A 10,043-nucleotide genomic window follows, 5' to 3' on the forward strand; every position below is an offset into this window, starting at 1 on the left:
AAGGGCACCTGGAGCGACTGCCTTCGGCTCCGGTCATGATTCCGGAGTCCCGGGATCGAGTCCGGAATCCTGGAGTCCCTGCTGCGCGGGGAGCCTGCTTCTCCGCTGGGCTCTCTCTCTCTCTCATTCTCTCCCGCTCTCTCAGTAAATACACAAAACCAAAAAAAAAAAAAAAAAAAAGAAAGAAAGGAAGAAACAAACAAACAAACTTGGGTGGAGCTCCAGGACGGGCGATCTGCAACACGGACACAATCTTCTCGGCGAACTTCGTGCCGCCAAGTGTCTGCTCCACGGCCCGTCTGAGCCCGAAGCCGGGCCCGCTGCCCGCAGCAGCCCACCCCAGGGCTGATGGGCTCCCCGCCCGCCACCTGAACCAAGAAGGAGGAACCGCGCCCTCCCTGGTGTGCCGAATGGGGCTGGAGGCGCCGGGACAGGGGTCGCCCACAAAGCACCCCAGCTGCCCCAGACCTTGGGGCCTCGGGGGGGACACAGGGTGGGTCTACCACATCCCCAGAACCAAAGGCTGGCGGGGCCCCGAGGGGCATCCAGTCTGCAGGATGACGGATTTGGGGAGCGCAGTCCCCAGGGTGAAGGCAGCACGTCTGGACACCGTCCTTCCTCCCTCCCTCCCTCCTTCCTTCCTTTCCAAAGAGGTTGATTTTAGAAAGAGAGCACACAGGTGTGCGTGCGTGCTCAGGGTTGGGGGAGGGACGAGGGTCCCCGTGGAGCACGGAGCCTGACACGGGGTTCCGTCTCATGACCCATGAGGTGACCTGGGCCGAAACAGAGTCGCACACTCGACCGACGGAGCCACCCACGCGCCCCGGACACCTGTGGCATCTTAACGCCGGCCATGCTCTCTTACGGTCGACGCCACGAAACACCTGCCCTCGGCTGGACCTCACGTGACCCTGCTGCAGGAGCAGGGGCGGCCCCTTCCCTGGGACGGGCTCACGTAGTGACGGGGCTCCGCTCCTCTGCGAGCACTGGGCTTCTGCCCGTGTGGGCCCGGGCCACGTCCCCGAACTGCCACATGGCTGGCCCACGGGCCCTGCTCTGCTCTTCCCTAAGTAGCTGCCTGCAGGGGTGGCCTTAGGCGGGGCAGGTGTGATCCAGGCGCACAAGTTTCTCCTGGTCTCCGGGGCCACCCCCACAGGCTCTGAACACACGGCCTAGCTCACCAAACGTGCGTGCGGCACAAATGTCAGCCTTCTCCCCGGCACCTCCGCCCAAAAGGCCCACGAGCCCCATGTGCGTTCTGTAGCTCCAGCAGGCCGGGGCCAGAGGGACGGACTCAGACCCAAAGCAAAGCTCCTGGCCTGGGCCCTGCTCTCTCACGATCTGTCCCAGCTGCTCGGCCTCCTACGGACTTCCCGTGCCGATGCCTCTGGCTCCCGTCCACTCTCTGCCACGAGGGCCGGGCCCAGGAGCAGCGGAGTCCCATCCCTATGTTGCCTCCCCCTCAGCATCCCCAGAGGAGGGCCAGGGCTGTCTGCTGGCTGGGGCTGAGGGCACCTCGTGGCCAGGCCTGCAGCAAACTCAGCCCCTCCCTGAAGCCAACAGAATGTTCAGGAAGGAGCCTGGGAGGGGCCTCTCCGGGCCAGAGCTCCTCCACCACAATGGGGGATCAGCCCACCACCGAGGTACGTGGTAGGTGTGGGGGCCCACGTGAGCTCCCGGTGGGGGGCTGGCTCACAGAAACCTCAGAGAGGGGCGCCTGGGTGGCTCAGTGAGTTGGGCCTCTGCCTTTGGCTCGGGTCACGATCTCAGGGTCCTGAAATCGAGTCCCGCATCGGGCTCTCTGCTCAGCCAGGAGCCTGCTTCCTCCTCTCTCTCTCTCTGCCGGCCTCTCTGCCTACTTGTGATCTTTCTCTATGTGTCAAATAAATAAATAAAAATTTTAAAAAATTAAAAAGTTAAAAAAAAGAAAGAAAGAAAGAAAAGAAACCTCAGAGAGGCCCAATCGAACACAGGCTCCCAATCCGACCCCCGCCGGTCCGTGGGTCCCCGGCTCCCAGGTTCGGCAAGGGAAGCAGCGGCACCAGCACCACGCCCTGTCCTGCCCGTGACCGAAGCCACCGGGCCAGCCAGAGACAGGCTGTGTGCTACGCAGCCCAGGGGCCCAGGAACTTTCCCGGGGCTGCTGGGGCACAGACAGCAGGGTGGAACCCCAAGCAGACACACGCGTGTTCCCAACGGTCCCGCAGCAACCGGCCTGGGAAGCCAGCACCAGGCAGAGGTGGGGCTGCACCCGGCACAGAGCGCCTCTGTCCACCATCTTTAGGGCCTCAGACTAAAGGGGGGGTGGGGGGAGCCCAGACGGAGGGGGTGACGGCGAGGACCGCACTGTGCTCCCCAGGGCAGCGGGATGAGCACCGCGGCTCGGGGCAGTCCTCAGTCATCAATCAAGCCACAGGGCAGCATCTCTGAACCCCCCCAGGTGCTGGCAGAACCGCCCAGGTGGCCGGGAATGGGGCCCTCAGTGCCCGTCTCCCATCAAGGGGCAGCTACCAGATGGAGGCCACGTCCCTGGGAGCCCAGGGGGCAGGACAGGCCCTGGGTCCCTCCTGCTTGGTCCCCCCATCCTGCTGGAGGCCTGCTGGCCTTCAACCCAATGCCAGCTGGCAGCTGGAGGCCGGGACCCCAAGCCCCTAGCCCCACCTCCCCTCATCCCAGACCCGTACTGCAGGGAGGCAGTCACCCCGGGCCCGGGACCCCGCGCTGGATGGCAGAGCCGCACGGGGGAGGGGTATGTGCTCGGGGCGTGCAGGCCCTGCCGCGGCCGTGAGCCCCGCACACGCACGTCAGCGGACTGGCACGTGGTGCGCGTGTGCGGGAGCATGGACGTGTCCCGTGCCCGCATGTGCGTACGGGAGCCCGTGTGTGCATGAGCACATGGTGTGGGCACACGTCTGAGGGAGAGCACATCCGCACGTGGGGATCATCCGCGTGTGAGTGTGTGTGACTGCGGGTCCGTGGGAGCGTGAGCACGGGCGTGGACCACGCACACACCTGTGAGGCTGTGACGTGGGTGAGCTCCCGGTGGACAGCACGCCAGCCCAGTGCACGAGTGTGCACGCGCGTGCAAACGTGCCTGACGCAGCACCACGAGTCCGGCTGTGACTCCACATCTGGGGACAGCCGGGGGGGTGAGGGGCTCGCTGCAGAGCAACACGGCCCCCAGCAACCGTGAGGGCGTCCACGTCCACAGCGAGGACAGGACAGCCAGAACGCTGGCCGTGCAGATTCCCACACTGGGCGCAGGGCTGACACGCGTCCGGAACGGAAAAGGAAAAGTGAACCGCGAGGCAGGAGGCAGAGGCAGCCGTCCCCGGGGCCCCCGGCAGCCTTCCTGCCACTCATTCCCGCAGCTCCAGGATCACAGAGGAGACGGCCACGTCCCAGGAGGGAGGAAGAGCTCTAGGGCCCGCCTGCGAGCGGGTCAGCAGCCCTGGCTTCTGTCCCGTGGGCCCACCACGTGGCCCATCCCAGGCTCCTGTGACAACAAACCACGTCAATCCCCCACACTCCTGTGAAGCCCTCACAGGCCACAGATCTCCCCCAGCCGGCCTGGCATGCCCTGGGTGGTAAGACACGAGCAACCACGACAGGCCAGGACAGCCTGTGGGGACAGCTCTGGGTGGCCGCCCTACAGTGCCCTCCACAGGCCATGGTCGCCTCCGAGGGTCAGCTCCAGAGTCAAGGGCAAGACTGTGCCCCACACAGCCCGGGCACACGTGGGGTCCTGAAAGCCCAGCCACGGCCGCGCCGTGTAGACCTAGTTCCCACTCCATCCACATGTCCAGAATCCGACCACTTCCCACCATGCTCCGCTACCCGCCAGGACCAGGCCCAAGCTGGCTCCTTGACAGCCCAGCGTCCCCTCTGCCCGCTGCAGCAGACCGTGTCCCTCCCCCAGCCAGACCCTGCACAGGCTCCCTGTCCTCACCAGGGCCCCGGGACCTCAGAAAGGGACCTTACTTGGAAAAAGTCTTTGCAGGCATGACGAAGGCAGGGACTGAGCTCACACGGATCCCGGCAGGCCCCGCTGAGAGACAGAGGAGGACACACGGGCGCAGCCGTACGCCGGGGAGCCCACGGACGAAGCAGGAAGGATCCCCCGCACTGGGATGGCACACCGCCGCCCCCCAGAGAGCCAACCTGAGCTGTTCCAAGTCCCGCCCAACCCCCCACCAAGCCCCCAACCAGCCAGACGCCCCTCCCCCCAGCCTTCCCCGGAGAGAGCGGCCTAGGCTGGCACAGAACCACCGTGTGCTTGCCCGCCTGTCCGCCGCCGTAGCACCACAGCTCCACTGCAGGGGGGCCGGTCCTGGCCTCCATCACCGCCACTCCTGCGCCTGAGCACCGTGCGGAGCTCGCTGTCCGACCTGCACGGACGACGTCCCGCCGCTCGCCCGGCTGTTCCCCACGCTTAGGGACACTGTTTATTTTTTCAACTTTGTTGTATCTTTTTATTCCCTTCTTTTTAAAGAAAGGGTTGCTTTGGAAAATACTACATAGCCTTTCTCAGGAACCCACAGGCCACATGAGCATGTTAAAGGCTCTGAGAAGTCCTGCAACGACGGAACCTGCTTCACTGTGCTTTACGCGGAGCTTCCCAGACCACAGAAGCCCTTGCCATCCCGCGTCGCAGGCGCGGCTCCTCACAGCTGCGCAGGGTCTGCGGTCCGCCCTGCAGCCTCCTCGGTGCCCGGGGCTCAGGCTGCACAGACTCAGGGCAGGAGCCGCGGGGCATCCTCCTGGCACCTCATTCCTGGGTGTCTCCAAGTTAGGGTCCGCGGGCAGCACCTTCATGCTCGGGCTCCCTTCGATGAGGAGAGCCGGGGCCCTGGGCACGGGGGTGTCCGGGAAAGCCACACCCCACTGAGAGGGACGTGGAATCAAGGGAGGGGCTGGGCGGGAATCGGGCACCCCAACAGCAGGAAGGGTCAGCGCCCAGCCGCTCGTGGGCACGCACGTACCACGCAGACCCGAGAGCCCCTGGTCACCAGGCAACGCCGCCCCACCCAGGCAGCCTTTTTTCCTTTCTGGTCACCTCCAGGTCATCCATGCTGCTGAGTGCGTCCCCGAGAAGTCACAGGGACCCTTAGAGGCTTCCTGTCATTCTCCCACACGGCACGACGTCTGCTCCACACTCCCACACGAGCCCACGGGGCCCTGTGGCTATGGTTCCAGGTCACGCAAAGCGAGGACGTCTCACCCGGCTGGGGCCGTCTGCAGCAGGGGGCCTGCCCCCAGCCCGACCCAGCCTCCCGCGCCTCTGCAGACCGCCTGGGCTGGGACAGGGGGACGGTGCCGGAGAGGACAGGGATGGGGAGGGCCAAAGCGGAGACTCCTGACTCCCAGGCCCCCGCACAGGAAGTGAGCGCCTCTCCCCACTGGGGGCCCCGACCCAGCCTCCAGCCCCGGGACCCACACCCAAGCCGGCAAGAAGGGGACCAGAGGCACCCCCCAGCCTCTCAGCCGGCACCGCAGGGCAGGGCGTCCCGGGGGCTGGGGGTTCTGGGCACCCACTCCGTTTGGGGCAGGAAACAGAGTGACCGAGGACTCTGCTCACAGCAGAAAGTCCACTCTGTGCTCTGGCCACAAGGACAGCACTCCACATGGGCTCCTGCCTCCCCCAACAACCCCCGTGCCCCTGCAGGCCCGCCCTGCCCATCCACACATCGAAGCCACAGCTGGCTCTGTGCCCCCCCGGCCCCGCACCCCTGTCACAGCAGCGTCCGCTCCCTGCCAGGCCCCGGCTGAGAAACAGCCATCCCTGGGAGCGGGGGCCCAGGCCCAGGCTCTGCCCCACATGACCTTCTCTGGCCCTCCCTCCCTTCACAGGCCGGTGACCCAGACACGGGGGGACAAGCAGGTGTCCCAAAGGCCAGGTCCAGGCCTTTTCCTTCAAATCAAATCCAGACACAGAAATAAGTAAATCCTGCACTAAAATGTTTGTTTTTTTAAAAAACAAGAAAGACAAAGCCTCAAGTTTAGGATACACGTGGGAGCCCGTCCACGTCTCCAGGCCAATCGGACAACCGGGACCCTCAAGGCCAGGCCCTGTGGCCCAGACGCCCCCATTTCCTCACCACCCTAGCCCTGTCCCCAGCCCAGCTCCTCCACCTCTGCAAGGCCAAGGCTGCCCTGGCGGCTTTAGGTCTCACCTGCCGGCGAGCTCCCTGCCCCGCAGCCCTGTACCCCCCTCCTACTAGCTGGCGAGGCCGAGGCAGAGCCCGCCTTCCTCCCTGGCCACCAGCACAGGCAGACAGAGCCGCAGGCCAGGCCAGGAGCTCACGCTGAGCCAGAGTGCAGGGACAGACTGGCATGGCCACGGACCCGCGCCAGATCAGCCTCCCATCCCTGAAAACCCAGCATTCGGGGCCTGCCTCCAACCTGGCCTCCCGGGATGCGGCTGGCCCTTGGACCCCGCTGCTCCTCGGCAGCCCCGACCCTGGGAAGGTCGCTCCAAGACACGGGGGAAACCGAGAGCCTTCCGACCCCAGCTCAGGAGTATGGAAGCTGGGAACGTTGCAGTAGCAAGCTTGACCTGCCCCCTGGCTCCCGTCCCCCTGCCCATGGCAGTGTACACACCCACCACTCCCCCAGCCCTGGAGGCCAAGTGCAGAAGGCCCCCCACTCCAGGCCGGCCATGGGGTTGCGTGTCCACGGCCCTCCCCAGACATAGAAGGCCGTGCTCCCCCACCGCCCCCCCCCCCGGTGCCATAGCCCCTGCCTCCTCCGCCTGTCCCCACCGCTCACCGGATTACTAGGGTTGCCTCCAGCAGGCCTCAGGAGCCCTGTCTCAGTGGAAACCAGGGCCCTCAGCTTTGACCTCCACCCCACACCCCCAGTCAACAGACTCCTTTGTTTTCCTGGAAGCCAGAAGCAGGGGAAACACACGTCCCTGGGATCAGAGAGGGTGGGGAGAGGCATTGCTGCCGGGGCCGGGGGGCTGGGGCACCTCCCGCTGGAGGGCCGGCTGGCGGGCGTCCAGGCGTCCGCCCTGTCCCCTGAGCCTCTCCTGCCCACGTGGGAAGCCGGGGCTGCTTCCTTCTCCTCTTCCCTCCTGCCCCCTTCCTGGGGAGAGTTACTCATTTCCTCTCCCAGAAACACAGCACCAGCACCTTCTCTTCCCTTTTCCCACTGGAGTTTCTACAGAGGCGTCTCTGCCCCCATTCAGCGGCTCCCCTGCTGCCTGTGCGTGGAGGGACCCAGGGGCGGAGAGCCAGGCTGGAACAGAGCCCCCGAGGTCCAGCTCCTGTCCCAGCGTGGGGCAGCTGGGACCCCGCCACCCCTGCTGCATGGCCCCATCCCTCACGTCAGGGCGAGCCCCGTCACTGTTTCAGGGGAGGCCAGACCTCTGCAACTACCTCCCTCGGGAGGGGATGCTGCCACCTCCTATCCCATCAACCCCAGCGGACCGCCCACCTGCGCCACACCCCCTGCCGGCCCACCTGTGCCTACGCCCGCAGGCCAGGGTCAGCTCCCCAGACACTCCCTGCAGCCCGACTCCAGCGCTGTGAGCCCCATTGTGAGGCTCGCGCGTGCGGACTCACGGCTCCGCTCCCTCGCGTTCTATCAGGACCCCCCTCCCAGGGAGGCCGTGGCAAACCTCCATGAAGCAGAAGGGGAGACTGCGGCCCAGGGCACCAGGACGGAGGCAGGACAGGCGCTACAGTCTCACAGATAACAGTCCGCAGAGGCCAGGGGCCCAACGCCCAGCCCAGGGCCCACTCGGGAACAGAGAAGAAGGACCCAGAGCAAGGCCATGGCTATGGTGGGGCAGGACGTCTCCATGACGGGACCCTGGAGAGGCAGCTGAGCCCCCAGACAGCAGTGCGTGGCTCAGGGCCACCCTCAGACCCCCTCCCCAAGCCAGGAGCCCGAGCACTGGCAGACAGCCTCACACCCTCTGCTCAGAGCCCCCCGAGCCATGTCCCCTTCAGACACGGCCTCCAGCGCATGGATTCGGGGTCGGGAAGGGGCACTCACGGGAGAGGCAGCCCTGGTCACCGGGCCGCTGGCTCCATCCCGGGCAGCACCTGAGCACGGTCTGGGCCTCCATGGCGTACACCTGCCTGTAGCCGGTGTAGTAGATGGTTCTGGAAAAGAAGGGAGACGGGAATCACTCATTGTGCAGACGCAGGGCTGGCGGCATCTCCCGACGCTCCGGGCCCTCACCCCACCCCTCCCTGCTCCGCTTCTCTGACCTGTCCCGTTTCAAGCTCAGCAGGTTGAGGCTTAGCGGCGGGTGGAAGGTCTGTGCCCCAAAGCAGAGCCGCAGCCACGTGAAGAGAGACAGCGGGAGCAGGGGGCAGGCGACCGGCCCGCAGCCAGCAACAAGGGCCCCGGCCAGCTCTCCCGGGGGGGGGGGGCGGGTGCTACCCCCCTCCTTCTCCACCCCAGCTGCGGGCCAGCTCCCCACATCTGGCTTTTCTCACCAGGCCAGACCTGAGCCCCGGGGGCCTGACTTGAAGTGCCCAGCTTAGGAACAAGTGGGGCTTCCTAGGTCCAGCGCTGGGTGGGCTGCGACCCAGGTGGCGGCAGTTCAGACCCCAGGCTCTCAGCCCACCAGGGCACAGCAAGACAGCTCTAGGGCATCCGCGAGGCACCCCTTCCCCACCTGAGGAGCGTAGGGCTGAGCTGAGGAGACAGGGTGACCGGGAGAAGCGCCGTGGAGAGCAGCAGAAGGACCAGAGCGTGACCAGCACACAGCCCTAAGATCAGAGGGGAGCAGGCAGGAAGGCTTCTCGGGGGAGGCCTTGGACCCGGGCCAGTTCCCACTCAGGACGGGAGCAGCTCCCACGAAGGCTAAGCAGAGAGAGTGATGGAAGGGGGTGCCCCGTGGCCACCTGCAGCCTTCGGACCTGCAAGCCTGTGCCACCGCTGTCTGGAGGAACGGTCCCCAGCAGCCGTGGGGTCAAGGACCCTGGAGCCCCAGGAGCAGCCCAAGGGCCCAGACCACTGTTTTCAGGTGACGTGACACCCTTCCGCTTGCTGGGGCTTAGCCCTGGGGAGCCGTGGGAAGCCCAGGGACCCCACAAACAAGCAAACAAGGCCACTTCCCGGAAGCATGAATTCAGGCGCTCCTGCCGCGCACGGCCGCTCGGGAGAGCTCTGCAAAAGGCCACTTTGGCAGGACATGAATCCACTCGCCTGGAGGGAAACCGACCACAGCAGTGGACAGTTTTTGGCAGAGCAAACAGTGTTTGGGCCCTTCCATGGTAAATATTTACTCCTCTCCCAGGGCTACGTGCCGCTCCTCACGGTCACCCGGAGAACGGAGACGACCAGCCCATCTGCCACCTCCCCCACCCTCAGAAGTCACAGACCCTCCGAGACAGCGGGTGGGCCTACTGCCCCCTCAGGCCCCAGGAGCCGACCCCTCGCTCCGCTGCAGCCCTCGTGGGACAGGTCGCGGGGACGCGGCTCACAGAGGCGGGCAGGTGCAAGAGCTCGCAGGGACAATCACGGGGACTCTGGCCCAGCCGGGGAGCTGGCTCAAAGCAGGGTCAAGGGCGACGGGGACACGGGGGTGCCGGGCTGGTGCACACATCTCTACCTTGTGCAGTCCCCTCGGAGCGTGGGCCACAGGGCAGGACACCTGGACGGGGGGGAGGGGCTCCGTGGGGCTCCTGGCGCCTCCAAGCCCTCCTTCCTCCTCCCTTTGCACGGACTGTATGCCGCAAAGGGGCAGGGGCCTTCCACACTGCCGGGGGCTCCTCAGACCTGGCACAGCCCGTGCTGGTTTGAGGGGAGGGTGCTCCCAAGGCACCAGGAGAGCCGGCCCCGGACCGGCAGATGGGGAGCAGGGGGCCAGGGGGTAGGGCCCGCCTCCCAGGAAAACCGCAGCCTCTGTGCATTCCAGAAGGAGGAAAGGGAGTGCGCCAGCTCCAAGGGCTGCTGCCAGAGGACCATCTGGATGAGGCACTAGGGCAAGTGCCCGGAGCCAGCACGCGGGGCTCCACTGCGGGATCACGGGAAGGGACACGACCCATTCCCAGCCAGGAGCCCCACAGAAGGGAGGTGGGGCC

Source organism: Neovison vison, chromosome 2 (assembly GCF_020171115.1).
Source record: "Neovison vison isolate M4711 chromosome 2, ASM_NN_V1, whole genome shotgun sequence".
Taxonomy (NCBI): Eukaryota; Metazoa; Chordata; class Mammalia; order Carnivora; family Mustelidae; genus Neogale; species Neogale vison.